Genomic DNA, 18,420 nt, shown 5'->3' on the forward strand with positions numbered 1-18,420 from the left:
GAATTTCTTAGTTTCTGTTTTTTTCTCTTCTGATTCAGTTCTTGTTTGGGGTGTTTATGACGTGTTTTGGGGTCTCCGTTGTGTTTTAGTTGGGTTCTTGTTGGTCACCATGGTGAAAAAGTGTAAATTGTGGGTTTTGGAGAACATCAGGAAGGTTTAGGGGGACTTTTGGGGTGGATCTATGGCTTTTGGGGTTTTCTTTCGTTTTTGGGTTTGATCCTGTTCTTGTTTGGGGTGTTTCTGACGTGTTTTGACGTCTCCGTTGGGTTTTCGTTAGTTGTAAATATAAATGGGAGTGGATTGTGTGTTTTGGAGAAGATCAGGTGAGTTTCGGATCGTTTTCGTGGGAATTTCTTAGTTTCTGTTTTTTTTTTTCTTCTTATGCAGTTCTTGTTTGGGGTGTTTTTGACGTGTTTTGGGGTCTCTGTTGGGTATTAGTTGGGTTCATGTTGGTCATTGTGTTGGAAAAGTGTAAATTGTGTTTTTTGGAGAACATCAGGTAGGCTTAGGGGGACTTTAGGGATGGATTCATGGTATTTGGGGTTTTCTTCTGTTTTTTGGGTTGATCCTGTTCTTTTTGGGGTGTTTTTGACGTGTTTTGTGGTCTCCGTTGGGTTTTAGATGGGTTCATGTTGGTCATCATGGTGAAAAAGTGTAAATTGTGTGTTTTGGAGAACATCGGGTAGGTTTAGGGGGAATTTTGGGGTGGATCTATGGCTTTTGGGGTTTTCTTTCGTTTTTAGGTTTCATCCTGTTCTTGTTTGGGGTGTTTCTGACGTGTTTTGAGGTCTCCTTTGGGTTTTCGTTGGGTTCTCGTTAGTCGTAAGTATAAATGGGAGTGGATTGTGGGTTTTGGAGAAGATCAGGTGAGTTTCGGGTGGTTTTCGTGGGAATTTCTTAGTTTCTGTTTTTTTTTCTTCTAATTCAGTTCTTGTTTGGGGTGTTTTTGACGTGTTTTGGGGTCTCCGTTGTGTTTTAGTTGGGTTTTTGTTGGTCATCATGGTGAAAAAGTGTAAATTGTGGTTTTTGGAGAACATCGGGTAGGTTTAGGGGGACTTTTGGGGTGTATCTATGGCTTTTGGGGTTTTCTTTCGTTTTTGGGTTTGATCCTGTTCTTTTTTGGGGTGGTTTTTATGTGTTTTAATGTCTCCATTGGGATTTGTTAGGTTCTCGTTGGTCGTAAAGGTAAAGGGGAGTTGATTGTGGGTTTTAGAGAAGATCAGGTGAGTTTCGGGTGGTTTTCGTGGGAATTTCTTAGTTTTTGTTGTTTTTTCTTCTGATTCAGTTCTTTTTTGGGTGTTTTTGACATGTTTTTGGGTCTCCATTGGGTTTCGTTGGGTTTTCCGTGGTCATCGTGTTGGAAAAGTGTAAATTGTGGGTTTTGGAGAACTTCAGGTAGGCTTAGGGGGACTTTAGGGGTTGATTCATGGTATTTGGGGTTTTCTTCTGTTTTCTGGGTTGATCCTGTTCTTTTTGGGGCTCTTTTTGACGTGTTTTGTGGTCTCCGTTGTGTTTTAGTTGGGTTCTTGTTGGTCACCATGGTGAAAAAGTGTAAATTGTGGGTTTTGGAGAACATCAGGAAGGTTTACGGGGACTTTTGGGGTGGATCTATGGCTTTTGGGGTTTTCTTTCGTTTTTGGGTTTGATCCTGTTCTTGTTTGGGGTGTTTATATGTGTTTTAGTGTCTCCATAGGGTTTCGTTAGGTTCTCGCTGGTCGTTAAGGTAAAGGGGAGTGGATTGTGGGTTTTGGAGAAGATCAGGTGAGTTTCGGATCGTTTTCGTGGGAATTTCTTAGTTTCTGTTTTTTTCTCTTCTGATTCAGTTCTTGTTTGGGGTGTTTATGACGTGTTTTGGGGTCTCCGTTGTGTTTTAGTTGGGTTCTTGTTGGTCACCATGGTGAAAAAGTGTAAATTGTGGGTTTTGGAGAACATCAGGAAGGTTTACGGGGACTTTAGGGGTGTATCTATGGCTTTTGGGGTTTTCTTTCATTTTTTCGGAGTGATCCTGTTCTTGTTTGAGATGTTTTTGACATGTTTTGGGGTCTCCGTTGGGTTTTGTTGAGTTCTCGATTTTCGTAAGGTAAATGGGTGTGGATTGTGGGTTTTGGAGAAGATCAGGTGAGTTTCGGGTGGTTTTCGTGGGAATTTCTTAGTTTTTGTTGTTTTTTCTTCTGATTCAGTTCTTGTTTGGGGTGTTTTTGACGTGTTTTGGGGTCTCCGTTGTGTTTTAGTTGGGTTCTTGTTGTCATCATGGTGAAAAAGTGTAACTTGTGGGTTTTGGAGAACATCGGGTAGGTTTAGGTGGACTTTTGGTGTGGATCTATGGCTTTTGGGGTTTTCTTTCGTTTTTGGGTTTGATCCTGTTCTTGTTTGGGGTGTTTATATGTGTTTTAGTGTCTCCATTGGGTTTCGTTAGGTTCTCGCTGGTCGTTAAGGTAAAGGGGTGTGGATTGTGGGTTTTGGAGAAGATCAGGTGAGTTTCGGATCGTTTTCGTGGGAATTTCTTAGTTTCTGTTTTTTTCTCTTCTGATTCAGTTCTTGTTTGGGGTGTTTATGACGTGTTTTGGGGTCTCCGTTGTGTTTTAGTTGGGTTCTTGTTGGTCACCATGGTGAAAAAGTGTAAATTGTGGGTTTTGGAGAACATCAGGAAGGTTTAGGGGGACTTTTGGGGTGGATCTATGGCTTTTGGGGTTTTCTTTCCTTTTTGGGTTTGATCCTGTTCTTGTTTGGGGTGTTTCTGACGTGTTTTGACGTCTCCGTTGGGTTTTCGTTGGGTTCTCGTTAGTTGTAAATATAAATGGGAGTGGATTGTGTGTTTTGGAGAAGATCAGGTGAGTTTCGGATCGTTTTCGTGGGAATTTCTTAGTTTCTGTTTTTTTTTTCTTCTTATGCAGTTCTTGTTTGAGGTGTTTTTGACGTGTTTTGGGGTCTCTGTTGGGTATTAGTTGGGTTCATGTTGGTCATTGTGTTGGAAAAGTGTAAATTGTGTTTTTTGGAGAACATCAGGTAGGCTTAGGGGGACTTTAGGGATGGATTCATGGTATTTGGGGTTTTCTTCTGTTTTTTGGGTTGATCCTGTTCTTTTTGGGGTGTTTTTGACGTGTTTTGGGGTCTCCGTTGGGTTTTAGATGGGTTCATGTTGGTCATCATGGTGAAAAAGTGTAAATTGTGGGTTTTGGAGAACATCGGGTAGGTTTAGGGGGAATTTTGGGGTGGATCTATGGCTTTTGGGGTTTTCTTTCGTTTTTAGGTTTCATCCTGTTCTTGTTTGGGGTGTTTCTGACGTGTTTTGAGGTCTCCTTTGGGTTTTCGTTGGGTTCTCGTTAGTCGTAAGTATAAATGGGAGTGGATTGTGGGTTTTGGAGAAGATCAGGTGAGTTTCGGGTGGTTTTCGTGGGAATTTCTTAGTTTCTGTTTTTTTTTCTTCTAATTCAGTTCTTGTTTGGGGTGTTTTTGACGTGTTTTGGGGTCTCCGTTGTGTTTTAGTTGGGTTTTTGTTGGTCATCATGGTGAAAAAGTGTAAATTGTGGTTTTTGGAGAACATCGGGTAGGTTTACGGGGACTTTTGGGGTGTATCTATGGCTTTTGGGGTTTTCTTTCGTTTTTGGGTTTGATCCTGTTCTTTTTTGGGGTGTTTTTTATGTGTTTTAATGTCTCCATTGGGTTTTGTTAGGTTCTCGTTGGTCGTAAAGGTAAAGGGGAGTTGATTGTGGGTTTTAGAGAAGATCAGGTGAGTTTCGGGTGGTTTTCGTGGGAATTTCTTAGTTTTTGTTGTTTTTTCTTCTGATTCAGTTCTTTTTTGGGTGTTTTTGACATGTTTTTGGGTCTCCATTGGGTTTCGTTGGGTTTTCCGTGGTCATCGTGTTGGAAAAGTGTAAATTGTGGGTTTTGGAGAACTTCAGGTAGGCTTAGGGGGACTTTAGGGGTTGATTCATGGTATTTGGGGTTTTCTTCTGTTTTCTGGGTTGATCCTGTTCTTTTTGGGGCTCTTTTTGACGTGTTTTGTGGTCTCCGTTGTGTTTTAGTTGGGTTCTTGTTGGTCACCATGGTGAAAAAGTGTAAATTGTGGGTTTTGGAGAACATCAGGAAGGTTTACGGGGACTTTTGGGGTGGATCTATGGCTTTTGGGGTTTTCTTTCGTTTTTGGGTTTGATCCTGTTCTTGTTTGGGGTGTTTATATGTGTTTTAGTGTCTCCATAGGGTTTCGTTAGGTTCTCGCTGGTCGTTAAGGTAAAGGGGAGTGGATTGTGGGTTTTGGAGAAGATCAGGTGAGTTTCGGATCGTTTTCGTGGGAATTTCTTAGTTTCTGTTTTTTTCTCTTCTGATTCAGTTCTTGTTTGGGGTGTTTATGACGTGTTTTGGGGTCTCCGTTGTGTTTTAGTTGGGTTCTTGTTGGTCACCATGGTGAAAAAGTGTAAATTGTGGGTTTTGGAGAACATCAGGAAGGTTTACGGGGACTTTAGGGGTGTATCTATGGCTTTTGGGGTTTTCTTTCATTTTTTCGGAGTGATCCTGTTCTTGTTTGAGATGTTTTTGACATGTTTTGGGGTCTCCGTTGGGTTTTGTTGAGTTCTCGATTTTCGTAAGGTAAATGGGTGTGGATTGTGGGTTTTGGAGAAGATCAGGTGAGTTTCGGGTGGTTTTCGTGGGAATTTCTTAGTTTTTGTTGTTTTTTCTTCTGATTCAGTTCTTGTTTGGGGTGTTTTTGACGTGTTTTGGGGTCTCCGTTGTGTTTTAGTTGGGTTCTTGTTGTCATCATGGTGAAAAAGTGTAACTTGTGGGTTTTGGAGAACATCGGGTAGGTTTAGGTGGACTTTTGGTGTGGATCTATGGCTTTTGGGGTTTTCTTTCGTTTTTGGGTTTGATCCTGTTCTTGTTTGGGGTGTTTATACGTGTTTTAGTGTCTCCATTGGGTTTCGTTAGGTTCTCGCTGGTCGTTAAGGTAAAGGGGTGTGGATTGTGGGTTTTGGAGAAGATCAGGTGAGTTTCGGATCGTTTTCGTGGGAATTTCTTAGTTTCTGTTTTTTTCTCTTCTGATTCAGTTCTTGTTTGGGGTGTTTATGACGTGTTTTGGGGTCTCCGTTGTGTTTTAGTTGGGTTCTTGTTGGTCACCATGGTGAAAAAGTGTAAATTGTGGGTTTTGGAGAACATCAGGAAGGTTTAGGGGGACTTTTGGGGTGGATCTATGGCTTTTGGGGTTTTCTTTCCTTTTTGGGTTTGATCCTGTTCTTGTTTGGGGTGTTTCTGACGTGTTTTGACGTCTCCGTTGGGTTTTCGTTGGGTTCTCGTTAGTTGTAAATATAAATGGGAGTGGATTGTGTGTTTTGGAGAAGATCAGGTGAGTTTCGGATCGTTTTCGTGGGAATTTCTTAGTTTCTGTTTTTTTTTTCTTCTTATGCAGTTCTTGTTTGAGGTGTTTTTGACGTGTTTTGGGGTCTCTGTTGGGTATTAGTTGGGTTCATGTTGGTCATTGTGTTGGAAAAGTGTAAATTGTGTTTTTTGGAGAACATCAGGTAGGCTTAGGGGGACTTTAGGGATGGATTCATGGTATTTGGGGTTTTCTTCTGTTTTTTGGGTTGATCCTGTTCTTTTTGGGGTGTTTTTGACGTGTTTTGGGGTCTCCGTTGGGTTTTAGATGGGTTCATGTTGGTCATCATGGTGAAAAAGTGTAAATTGTGTGTTTTGGAGAACATCGGGTAGGTTTAGGGGGAATTTTGGGGTGGATCTATGGCTTTTGGCGTTTTCTTTCGTTTTTAGGTTTCATCCTGTTCTTGTTTGGGGTGTTTCTGACGTGTTTTGAGGTCTCCTTTGGGTTTTCGTTGGGTTCTCGTTAGTCGTAAGTATAAATGGGAGTGGATTGTGGGTTTTGGAGAAGATCAGGTGAGTTTCGGGTGGTTTTCGTGGGAATTTCTTAGTTTCTGTTTTTTTTTCTTCTAATTCAGTTCTTGTTTGGGGTGTTTTTGACGTGTTTTGGGGTCTCCGTTGTGTTTTAGTTGGGTTCTTGTTGGTCATCATGTTGAAAAAGTGTAAATTGTGGTTTTTGGAGAACATCGGGTAGGTTTAGGGGGACTTTTGGGGTGTATCTATGGCTTTTGGGGTTTTCTTTCGTTTTTGGGTTTGATCCTATTCTTTTTTGGGGTGTTTTTGATGTGTTTTGGTGTCTCCATTGGGTTTTGTTAGGTTCTCGTTGGTCGTAAAGGTAAAGGGGAGTTGATTGTGGCGTTTAGAGAAGATCAGGTGAGTTTCGGGTGGTTTTCGTTGGAATTTCTTAGTTTTTGTTGTTTTTTCTTCTGATTCAGTTCTTTTTTGGGTGTTTTTGACGTGTTTTGGGGTCTCCATTGGGTTTCGTTGGGTTTTCCGTGGTCATCGTGTTGGAAAAGTGTAAATTGTGGGTTTTGGAGAACTTCAGGTAGGCTTAGGGGGACATTAGGTGTGGATTCATGGTATTTGGGGTTTTCTTCTTTTTTCTGGGTTGATCCTGTTCTTTTTGGGGCTCTTTTTGACGTGTTTTGGGGTCTCCGTTGTGTTTTAGTTGGGTTCCTGTTGGTCACCATGGTGAAAAATTGTAAATTGTGGGTTTTGGAGAACATCAGGAAGGTTTACGGGGACTTTTGGGGTGGATCTATGGCTTTTGGGGTTTTCTTTCGTTTTTGGGTTTGATCCTGTTCTTGTTTGGGGTGTTTATATGTGTTTTAGTGTCTCCATTGGGTTTCCTTAGGTTCTCGCTGGTCGTTAAGGTAAAGGGGAGTGGATTGTGTGTTTTGGAGAAGATCAGGTGAGTTTCGGATCTTTTTCGTGGGAATTTCTTAGTTTCTGTTTTTTTTTCTTCTTATGCAGTTCTTGTTTGGGGTGTTTTTGACGTGTTTTGGGGTCTCCATTGGGTTTTAGTTGGGTTCTTGTTGTCATCATGGTGAAAAAGTGTAAATTGTGGGTTTTGGAGAACATCGGGTAGGTTTAGGTCGACTTTTGTTGTGGATCTATGGTTTTGGGGTTTTCTTTCGTTTTTGGGTTTGATCCTGTTCTTGTTTGGGGTGTTTATATGTGTTTTAGTGTCTCCATTGTGTTTCGTTAGGTTCTCGCTGGTCGTTAAGGTAAAGGGGAGTGGATTGTGGGTTTTGGAGAAGATCAGGTGAGTTTCGGATCGTTTTCGTGGGAATTTCTTAGTTTCTGTTTTTTTCTCTTCTGATTCAGTTCTTGTTTGGGGTGTTTATGACGTGTTTTGGGGTCTCCGTTGTGTTTTAGTTGGGTTCTTGTTGGTCACCATGGTGAAAAAGTGTAAATTGTGGGTTTTGGAGAACATCAGGAAGGTTTAGGGGGACTTTTGGGGTGGATCTATGGCTTTTGGGGTTTTCTTTCATTTTTTCGGAGTGATCCTGTTCTTGTTTGGGATGTTTTTGACATGTTTTGGGGTCTCCGTTGGGTTTTGTTAAGTTCTCGATTTTCGTAAAGTAAATGGGTGTGGATTGTGGGTTTTGGAGAAGATCAGGTGAGTTTCGGGTGGTTTTCGTGGGAATTTCTTAGTTTTTGTTGTTTTTTCTTCTGATTCAGTTCTTGTTTGGGTGTTTTTGACGTGTTTTTGGGTCTCCATTGGGTTTCCTTGGTTTTTCCGTGGTCATCGTGTTGGAAAAGTGTAAATTGTGGGTTTTGGAGAACTTCAGGTAGGCTTAGGGGGACTTTAGGGGTGGATTCATGGTATTTGGGGTTTTCTTCTTTATTTTGGGTTGATCCTGTTCTTTTTGGGGCTCTTTTTGACGTGTTTTGGGGTCTCCGTTGTGTTTTAGTTGGGTTCCTGTTGGTCACCATGGTGAAAAAGTGTAAATTGTGGGTTTTGGAGAATATCAGGAAGGTTTACGGGGACTTTTGGGGTGGATCTATGGCTTTTGGGGTTTTCTTTCGTTTTTGGGTTTGATCCTGTTCTTGTTTGGAGTGTTTATATGTGTTTTAGTGTCTCCATTGGGTTTCGTTAGGTTCTCGCTGGTCGTTAAGGTAAAGGGGATTGGATTGTGTGTTTTGGAGAAGATCAGGTGAGTTTCGGATCGTTTTCGTGGGAATTTCTTAGTTTCTGTTTTTTTTTTCTTCTGATTCAGTTCTTGTTTGGGGTGTTTTTGACGTGTTTTGGGGTCTCTGTTGGGTTTTAGTTGGGTTCATGTTGGTCATCGTGTTGGAAAAGTGTAAATTGTGGTTTTTGGAGAACATCAGGTAGGCTTAGGGGGACTTTAGGGGTGGATTCATGGTATTTGGTGTTTTCTTCTCTTTTTTGGGTTGATCCTGTTCTTTTTGGGGCTCTTTTTGACGTGTTTTGTGGTCTCCGTTGGGTTTTAGTTGGGTTCATGTTGGTCATCATTGTGAAAAAGTGTAAATTGTGGGTTTTGGAGAACATCGGGTAGGTTTAGGGGGACTTTTGGGGTGGATCTATGGCTTTTGGGGTTTTCTTTCGTTTTTGGGTTTGATCCTGTTCTTTTTTGGGGTGTTTTTGATGTGTTTTGTGGTCTCCATTGGGTTTTGTTAGGTTCTCGTTGGTCGTAAAGGTAAAGGGGAGTGGATTGTGGGTTTTGGAGAAGATCAGGTGAGTTTCGGATCGTTTTCGTGGGAATTTCTTAGTTTCTGTTTTTTTTTCTTCTGATTCAGTTCCTGTTTCGGGTGTTTTTGACGTGTTTTGGGGTCTCCGTTGTGTTTTAGTTGGGTTCTTGTTGGTCACCATGGTGAAAAATTGTAAATTGTGGGTTTTGGAGAACATCAGGTAGGTTTACGGGGACTTTTGGGGAGGATCTATGGCCTTTGAGGTTTTCTTTCATTTTTTCGGAATGATCCTGTTCTTGTTTGGGATGTTTTTGACATATTTTGGGGTCTCCGTTGTGTTTTGTTGAGTTCTCGATTTTCGTAAGGTAAATGGGTGTGGATTGTGGGTTTTGGAGAAGATCAGGTGAGTTTCGGGTGGTTTTCGTGGGAATTTCTTAGTTTTTGTTGTTTTTTCTTCTGATTCAGTTCTTGTTTGGGGTGTTTTTGACGTGTTTTGGGGTCTCCATTGGGTTTCGTTGGGTTTTCCGTGGTCATCGTGTTGGAAAAGTGTAAATTGTGGGTTTTGGAGAACTTCAGGTAGGCTTAGGGGGACTTTAGGGGTGGATTCATGGTATTTGGGGTTTTCTTCTGTTTTCTGGGTTGATCCTGTTCTTTTGGGGGCTCTTTTTGACGTGTTTTGGTGTCTCCGTACTGTTTTAGTTGGGTTCTTGTTGGTCACCATGATGAAAAAGTGTAAATTGTGGGTTTTGGAGAACATCAGGAAGGTTTACGGGGACTTTTGGGGTGGATCTATGGCTTTTGGGGTTTTCTTTCGTTTTTGGGTTTGATCCTGTTCTTGTTTGGGGTGTTTATATGTGTTTTAGTGTCTCCATTGTGTTTCGTTAGGTTCTCGCTGGTCGTTAAGGTAAAGGGGAGTGGATTGTGGGTTTTGGAGAAGATCAGGTGAGTTTCGGATCGTTTTCGTGGGAATTTCTTAGTTTCTGTTTTTTTCTCTTCTGATTCAGTTCTTGTTTGGGGTGTTTATGACGTGTTTTGGGGTCTCCGTTGTGTTTTAGTTGGGTTCTTGTTGGTCACCATGGTGAAAAAGTGTAAATTGTGGGTTTTGGAGAACATCAGGAAGGTTTACGGGGACTTTAGGGGTGTATCTATGGCTTTTGGGGTTTTCTTTCATTTTTTCGGAGTGATCCTGTTCTTGTTTGAGATGTTTTTGACATGTTTTGGGGTCTCCGTTGGGTTTTGTTGAGTTCTCGATTTTCGTAAGGTAAATGGGTGTGGATTGTGGGTTTTGGAGAAGATCAGGTGAGTTTCGGGTGGTTTTCGTGGGAATTTCTTAGTTTTTGTTGTTTTTTCTTCTGATTCAGTTCTTGTTTGGGGTGTTTTTGACGTGTTTTGGGGTCTCCGTTGTGTTTTAGTTGGGTTCTTGTTGTCATCATGGTGAAAAAGTGTAACTTGTGGGTTTTGGAGAACATCGGGTAGGTTTAGGTGGACTTTTGGTGTGGATCTATGGCTTTTGGGGTTTTCTTTCGTTTTTGGGTTTGATCCTGTTCTTGTTTGGGGTGTTTATATGTGTTTTAGTGTCTCCATTGGGTTTCGTTAGGTTCTCGCTGGTCGTTAAGGTAAAGGGGTGTGGATTGTGGGTTTTGGAGAAGATCAGGTGAGTTTCGGATCGTTTTCGTGGGAATTTCTTAGTTTCTGTTTTTTTCTCTTCTGATTCAGTTCTTGTTTGGGGTGTTTATGACGTGTTTTGGGGTCTCCGTTGTGTTTTAGTTGGGTTCTTGTTGGTCACCATGGTGAAAAAGTGTAAATTGTGGGTTTTGGAGAACATCAGGAAGGTTTAGGGGGACTTTTGGGGTGGATCTATGGCTTTTGGGGTTTTCTTTCGTTTTTGGGTTTGATCCTGTTCTTGTTTGGGGTGTTTCTGACGTGTTTTGACGTCTCCGTTGGGTTTTCGTTAGTTGTAAATATAAATGGGAGTGGATTGTGTGTTTTGGAGAAGATCAGGTGAGTTTCGGATCGTTTTCGTGGGAATTTCTTAGTTTCTGTTTTTTTTTTTCTTCTTATGCAGTTCTTGTTTGGGGTGTTTTTGACGTGTTTTGGGGTCTCTGTTGGGTATTAGTTGGGTTCATGTTGGTCATTGTGTTGGAAAAGTGTAAATTGTGTTTTTTGGAGAACATCAGGTAGGCTTAGGGGGACTTTAGGGATGGATTCATGGTATTTGGGGTTTTCTTCTGTTTTTTGGGTTGATCCTGTTCTTTTTGGGGTGTTTTTGACGTGTTTTGTGGTCTCCGTTGGGTTTTAGATGGGTTCATGTTGGTCATCATGGTGAAAAAGTGTAAATTGTGGGTTTTGGAGAACATCGGGTAGGTTTAGGGGGAATTTTGGGGTGGATCTATGGCTTTTGGGGTTTTCTTTCGTTTTTAGGTTTCATCCTGTTCTTGTTTGGGGTGTTTCTGACGTGTTTTGAGGTCTCCTTTGGGTTTTCGTTGGGTTCTCGTTAGTCGTAAGTATAAATGGGAGTGGATTGTGGGTTTTGGAGAAGATCAGGTGAGTTTCGGGTGGTTTTCGTGGGAATTTCTTAGTTTCTGTTTTTTTTTCTTCTAATTCAGTTCTTGTTTGGGGTGTTTTTGACGTGTTTTGGGGTCTCCGTTTTGTTTTAGTTGGGTTTTTGTTGGTCATCATGGTGAAAAAGTGTAAATTGTGGTTTTTGGAGAACATCGGGTAGGTTTACGGGGACTTTTGGGGTGTATCTATGGCTTTTGGGGTTTTCTTTCGTTTTTGGGTTTGATCCTGTTCTTTTTTGGGGTGGTTTTTATGTGTTTTAATGTCTCCATTGGGATTTGTTAGGTTCTCGTTGGTCGTAAAGGTAAAGGGGAGTTGATTGTGGGTTTTAGAGAAGATCAGGTGAGTTTCGGGTGGTTTTCGTGGGAATTTCTTAGTTTCTGTTGTTTTTTCTTCTGATTCAGTTCTTGTTTGGGGTGTTTTTGACGTGTTTTTGCGTCTCCGTTGTGTTTTAGTTTGGTTCTTGTTGGTCATCATGGTGAAAAAGTGTAAATTGTGGGTTTTGGAGAACATCGGGTAGGTTTAGGGGGACTTTAGGGGTTGATTCATGGTATTTGGGGTTTTCTTCTGTTTTCTGGGTTGATCCTGTTCTTTTGGGGGCTCTTTTTGACGTGTTTTGTGGTCTCCGTTGTGTTTTAGTTGGGTTCTTGTTGGTCACCATGGTGAAAAAGTGTAAATTGTGGGTTTTGGAGAACATCAGGAAGGTTTACGGGGACTTTTGGGGTGGATCTATGGCTTTTGGGGTTTTCTTTCGTTTTTGGGTTTGATCCTGTTCTTGTTTGGGGTGTTTATATGTGTTTTAGTGTCTCCATAGGGTTTCGTTAGGTTCTCGCTGGTCGTTAAGGTAAAGGGGAGTGGATTGTGGGTTTTGGAGAAGATCAGGTGAGTTTCGGATCGTTTTCGTGGGAATTTCTTAGTTTCTGTTTTTTTCTCTTCTGATTCAGTTCTTGTTTGGGGTGTTTATGACGTGTTTTGGGGTCTCCGTTGTGTTTTAGTTGGGTTCTTGTTGGTCACCATGGTGAAAAAGTGTAAATTGTGGGTTTTGGAGAACATCAGGAAGGTTTACGGGGACTTTAGGGGTGTATCTATGGCTTTTGGGGTTTTCTTTCATTTTTTCGGAGTGATCCTGTTCTTGTTTGAGATGTTTTTGACATGTTTTGGGGTCTCCGTTGGGTTTTGTTGAGTTCTCGATTTTCGTAAGGTAAATGGGTGTGGATTGTGGGTTTTGGAGAAGATCAGGTGAGTTTCGGGTGGTTTTCGTGGGAATTTCTTAGTTTTTGTTGTTTTTTCTTCTGATTCAGTTCTTGTTTGGGGTGTTTTTGACGTGTTTTGGGGTCTCCGTTGTGTTTTAGTTGGGTTCTTGTTGTCATCATGGTGAAAAAGTGTAACTTGTGGGTTTTGGAGAACATCGGGTAGGTTTAGGTGGACTTTTGGTGTGGATCTATGGCTTTTGGGGTTTTCTTTCGTTTTTGGGTTTGATCCTGTTCTTGTTTGGGGTGTTTATATGTGTTTTAGTGTCTCCATTGGGTTTCGTTAGGTTCTCGCTGGTCGTTAAGGTAAAGGGGTGTGGATTGTGGGTTTTGGAGAAGATCAGGTGAGTTTCGGATCGTTTTCGTGGGAATTTCTTAGTTTCTGTTTTTTTCTCTTCTGATTCAGTTCTTGTTTGGGGTGTTTATGACGTGTTTTGGGGTCTCCGTTGTGTTTTAGTTGGGTTCTTGTTGGTCACCATTGTGAAAAAGTGTAAATTGTGGGTTTTGGAGAACATCAGGAAGGTTTAGGGGGACTTTTGGGGTGGATCTATGGCTTTTGGGGTTTTCTTTCCTTTTTGGGTTTGATCCTGTTCTTGTTTGGGGTGTTTCTGACGTGTTTTGACGTCTCCGTTGGGTTTTCGTTGGGTTCTCGTTAGTTGTAAATATAAATGGGAGTGGATTGTGTGTTTTGGAGAAGATCAGGTGAGTTTCGGATCGTTTTCGTGGGAATTTCTTAGTTTCTGTTTTTTTTTTCTTCTTATGCAGTTCTTGTTTGAGGTGTTTTTGACGTGTTTTGGGGTCTCTGTTGGGTATTAGTTGGGTTCATGTTGGTCATTGTGTTGGAAAAGTGTAAATTGTGTTTTTTGGAGAACATCAGGTAGGCTTAGGGGGACTTTAGGGATGGATTCATGGTATTTGGGGTTTTCTTCTGTTTTTTGGGTTGATCCTGTTCTTTTTGGGGTGTTTTTGACGTGTTTTGGGGTCTCCGTTGGGTTTTAGATGGGTTCATGTTGGTCATCATGGTGAAAAAGTGTAAATTGTGGGTTTTGGAGAACATCGGGTAGGTTTAGGGGGAATTTTGGGGTGGATCTATGGCTTTTGGGGTTTTCTTTCGTTTTTAGGTTTCATCCTGTTCTTGTTTGGGGTGTTTCTGACGTGTTTTGAGGTCTCCTTTGGGTTTTCGTTGGGTTCTCGTTAGTCGTAAGTATAAATGGGAGTGGATTGTGGGTTTTGGAGAAGATCAGGTGAGTTTCGGGTGGTTTTCGTGGGAATTTCTTAGTTTCTGTTTTTTTTTCTTCTAATTCAGTTCTTGTTTGGGGTGTTTTTGACGTGTTTTGGGGTCTCCGTTGTGTTTTAGTTGGGTTTTTGTTGGTCATCATGGTGAAAAAGTGTAAATTGTGGTTTTTGGAGAACATCGGGTAGGTTTACGGGGACTTTTGGGGTGTATCTATGGCTTTTGGGGTTTTCTTTCGTTTTTGGGTTTGATCCTGTTCTTTTTTGGGGTGGTTTTTATGTGTTTTAATGTCTCCATTGGGTTTTGTTAGGTTCTCGTTGGTCGTAAAGGTAAAGGGGAGTTGATTGTGGGTTTTAGAGAAGATCAGGTGAGTTTCGGGTGGTTTTCGTGGGAATTTCTTAGTTTTTGTTGTTTTTTCTTCTGATTCAGTTCTTTTTTGGGTGTTTTTGACATGTTTTTGGGTCTCCATTGGGTTTCGTTGGGTTTTCCGTGGTCATCGTGTTGGAAAAGTGTAAATTGTGGGTTTTGGAGAACTTCAGGTAGGCTTAGGGGGACTTTAGGGGTTGATTCATGGTATTTGGGGTTTTCTTCTGTTTTCTGGGTTGATCCTGTTCTTTTTGGGGCTCTTTTTGACGTGTTTTGTGGTCTCCGTTGTGTTTTAGTTGGGTTCTTGTTGGTCACCATGGTGAAAAAGTGTAAATTGTGGGTTTTGGAGAACATCAGGAAGGTTTACGGGGACTTTTGGGGTGGATCTATGGCTTTTGGGGTTTTCTTTCGTTTTTGGGTTTGATCCTGTTCTTGTTTGGGGTGTTTATATGTGTTTTAGTGTCTCCATAGGGTTTCGTTAGGTTCTCGCTGGTCGTTAAGGTAAAGGGGAGTGGATTGTGGGTTTTGGAGAAGATCAGGTGAGTTTCGGATCGTTTTCGTGGGAATTTCTTAGTTTCTGTTTTTTTCTCTTCTGATTCAGTTCTTGTTTGGGGCGTTTATGACGTGTTTTGGGGTCTCCGTTGTGTTTTAGTTGGGTTCTTGTTGGTCACCATGGTGAAAAAGTGTAAATTGTGGGTTTTGGAGAACATCAGGAAGGTTTACGGGGACTTTAGGGGTGTATCTATGGCTTTTGGGGTTTTCTTTCATTTTTTCGGAGTGATCCTGTTCTTGTTTGAGATGTTTTTGACATGTTTTGGGGTCTCCGTTGGGTTTTGTTGAGTTCTCGATTTTCGTAAGGTAAATGGGTGTGGATTGTGGGTTTTGGAGAAGATCAGGTGAGTTTCGGATCGTTTTCGTGGGAATTTCTTAGTTTCTGTTTTTTTCTCTTCTGATTCAGTTCTTGTTTGGGGTGTTTATGACGTGTTTTGGGGTCTCCGTTGTGTTTTAGTTGGGTTCTTGTTGGTCACCATGGTGAAAAAGTGTAAATTGTGGGTTTTGGAGAACATCAGGAAGGTTTAGGGGGACTTTTGGGGTGGATCTATGGCTTTTGGGGTTTTCTTTCCTTTTTGGGTTTGATCCTGTTCTTGTTTGGGGTGTTTCTGACGTGTTTTGACGTCTCCGTTGGGTTTTCGTTGGGTTCTCGTTAGTTGTAAATATAAATGGGAGTGGATTGTGTGTTTTGGAGAAGATCAGGTGAGTTTCGGATCGTTTTCGTGGGAATTTCTTAGTTTCTGTTTTTTTTTTCTTCTTATGCAGTTCTTGTTTGAGGTGTTTTTGACGTGTTTTGGGGTCTCTGTTGGGTATTAGTTGGGTTCATGTTGGTCATTGTGTTGGAAAAGTGTAAATTGTGTTTTTTGGAGAACATCAGGTAGGCTTAGGGGGACTTTAGGGATGGATTCATGGTATTTGGGGTTTTCTTCTGTTTTTTGGGTTGATCCTGTTCTTTTTGGGGTGTTTTTGACGTGTTTTGGGGTCTCCGTTGGGTTTTAGATGGGTTCATGTTGGTCATCATGGTGAAAAAGTGTAAATTGTGGGTTTTGGAGAACATCGGGTAGGTTTAGGGGGAATTTTGGGGTGGATCTATGGCTTTTGGGGTTTTCTTTCGTTTTTAGGTTTCATCCTGTTCTTGTTTGGGGTGTTTCTGACGTGTTTTGAGGTCTCCTTTGGGTTTTCGTTGGGTTCTCGTTAGTCGTAAGTATAAATGGGAGTGGATTGTGGGTTTTGGAGAAGATCAGGTGAGTTTCGGGTGGTTTTCGTGGGAATTTCTTAGTTTCTGTTTTTTTTTCTTCTAATTCAGTTCTTGTTTGGGGTGTTTTTGACGTGTTTTGGGGTCTCCGTTGTGTTTTAGTTGGGTTTTTGTTGGTCATCATGGTGAAAAAGTGTAAATTGTGGTTTTTGGAGAACATCGGGTAGGTTTACGGGGACTTTTGGGGTGTATCTATGGCTTTTGGGGTTTTCTTTCGTTTTTGGGTTTGATCCTGTTCTTTTTTGGGGTGGTTTTTATGTGTTTTAATGTCTCCATTGGGTTTTGTTAGGTTCTCGTTGGTCGTAAAGGTAAAGGGGAGTTGATTGTGGGTTTTAGAGAAGATCAGGTGAGTTTCGGGTGGTTTTCGTGGGAATTTCTTAGTTTTTGTTGTTTTTTCTTCTGATTCAGTTCTTTTTTGGGTGTTTTTGACATGTTTTTGGGTCTCCATTGGGTTTCGTTGGGTTTTCCGTGGTCATCGTGTTGGAAAAGTGTAAATTGTGGGTTTTGGAGAACTTCAGGTAGGCTTAGGGGGACTTTAGGGGTTGATTCATGGTATTTGGGGTTTTCTTCTGTTTTCTGGGTTGATCCTGTTCTTTTTGGGGCTCTTTTTGACGTGTTTTGTGGTCTCCGTTGTGTTTTAGTTGGGTTCTTGTTGGTCACCATGGTGAAAAAGTGTAAATTGTGGGTTTTGGAGAACATCAGGAAGGTTTACGGGGACTTTTGGGGTGGATCTATGGCTTTTGGGGTTTTCTTTCGTTTTTGGGTTTGATCCTGTTCTTGTTTGGGGTGTTTATATGTGTTTTAGTGTCTCCATAGGGTTTCGTTAGGTTCTCGCTGGTCGTTAAGGTAAAGGGGAGTGGATTGTGGGTTTTGGAGAAGATCAGGTGAGTTTCGGATCGTTTTCGTGGGAATTTCTTAGTTTCTGTTTTTTTCTCTTCTGATTCAGTTCTTGTTTGGGGCGTTTATGACGTGTTTTGGGGTCTCCGTTGTGTTTTAGTTGGGTTCTTGTTGGTCACCATGGTGAAAAAGTGTAAATTGTGGGTTTTGGAGAACATCAGGAAGGTTTACGGGGACTTTAGGGGTGTATCTATGGCTTTTGGGGTTTTCTTTCATTTTTTCGGAGTGATCCTGTTCTTGTTTGAGATGTTTTTGACATGTTTTGGGGTCTCCGTTGGGTTTTGTTGAGTTCTCGATTTTCGTAAGGTAAATGGGTGTGGATTGTGGGTTTTGGAGAAGATCAGGTGAGTTTCGGGTGGTTTTCGTGGGAATTTCTTAGTTTTTGTTGTTTTTTCTTCTGATTCAGTTCTTGTTTGGGGTGTTTTTGACGTGTTTTGGGGTCTCCGTTGTGTTTTAGTTGGGTTCTTGTTGTCATCATGGTGAAAAAGTGTAACTTGTGGGTTTTGGAGAACATCGGGTAGGTTTAGGTGGACTTTTGGTGTGGATCTATGGCTTTTGGGGTTTTCTTTCGTTTTTGGGTTTGATCCTGTTCTTGTTTGGGGTGTTTATATGTGTTTTAGTGTCTCCATTGGGTTTCGTTAGGTTCTCGCTGGTCGTTAAGGTAAAGGGGTGTGGATTGTGGGTTTTGGAGAAGATCAGGTGAGTTTCGGATCGTTTTCGTGGGAATTTCTTAGTTTCTGTTTTTTTCTCTTCTGATTCAGTTCTTGTTTGGGGTGTTTATGACGTGTTTTGGGGTCTCCGTTGTGTTTTAGTTGGGTTCTTGTTGGTCACCATGGTGAAAAAGTGTAAATTGTGGGTTTTGGAGAACATCAGGAAGGTTTAGGGGGACTTTTGGGGTGGATCTATGGCTTTTGGGGTTTTCTTTCCTTTTTGGGTTTGATCCTGTTCTTGTTTGGGGTGTTTCTGACGTGTTTTGACGTCTCCGTTGGGTTTTCGTTGGGTTCTCGTTAGTTGTAAATATAAATGGGAGTGGATTGTGTGTTTTGGAGAAGATCAGGTGAGTTTCGGATCGTTTTCGTGGGAATTTCTTAGTTTCTGTTTTTTTTTTCTTCTTATGCAGTTCTTGTTTGAGGTGTTTTTGACGTGTTTTGGGGTCTCTGTTGGGTATTAGTTGGGTTCATGTTGGTCATTGTGTTGGAAAAGTGTAAATTGTGTTTTTTGGAGAACATCAGGTAGGCTTAGGGGGACTTTAGGGATGGATTCATGGTATTTGGGGTTTTCTTCTGTTTTTTGGGTTGATCCTGTTCTTTTTGGGGTGTTTTTGACGTGTTTTGTGGTCTCCGTTGGGTTTTAGATGGGTTCATGTTGGTCATCATGGTGAAAAAGTGTAAATTGTGGGTTTTGGAGAACATCGGGTAGGTTTAGGGGGAATTTTGGGGTGGATCTATGGCTTTTGGGGTTTTCTTTCGTTTTTAGGTTTCATCCTGTTCTTGTTTGGGGTGTTTCTGACGTGTTTTGAGGTCTCCTTTGGGTTTTCGTTGGGTTCTCGTTAGTCGTAAGTATAAATGGGAGTGGATTGTGGGTTTTGGAGAAGATCAGGTGAGTTTCGGGTGGTTTTCGTGGGAATTTCTTAGTTTCTGTTTTTTTTTCTTCTAATTCAGTTCTTGTTTGGGGTGTTTTTGACGTGTTTTGGGGTCTCCGTTGTGTTTTAGTTGGGTTCTTGTTGGTCATCATGGTGAAAAAGTGTAAATTGTGGTTTTTGGAGAACATCGGGTAGGTTTACGGGG

The sequence above is a fragment of the Anas platyrhynchos genome, chromosome 33 (genome assembly GCF_047663525.1).
Source record: "Anas platyrhynchos isolate ZD024472 breed Pekin duck chromosome 33, IASCAAS_PekinDuck_T2T, whole genome shotgun sequence".
NCBI classification, from domain to species: domain Eukaryota; kingdom Metazoa; phylum Chordata; class Aves; order Anseriformes; family Anatidae; genus Anas; species Anas platyrhynchos.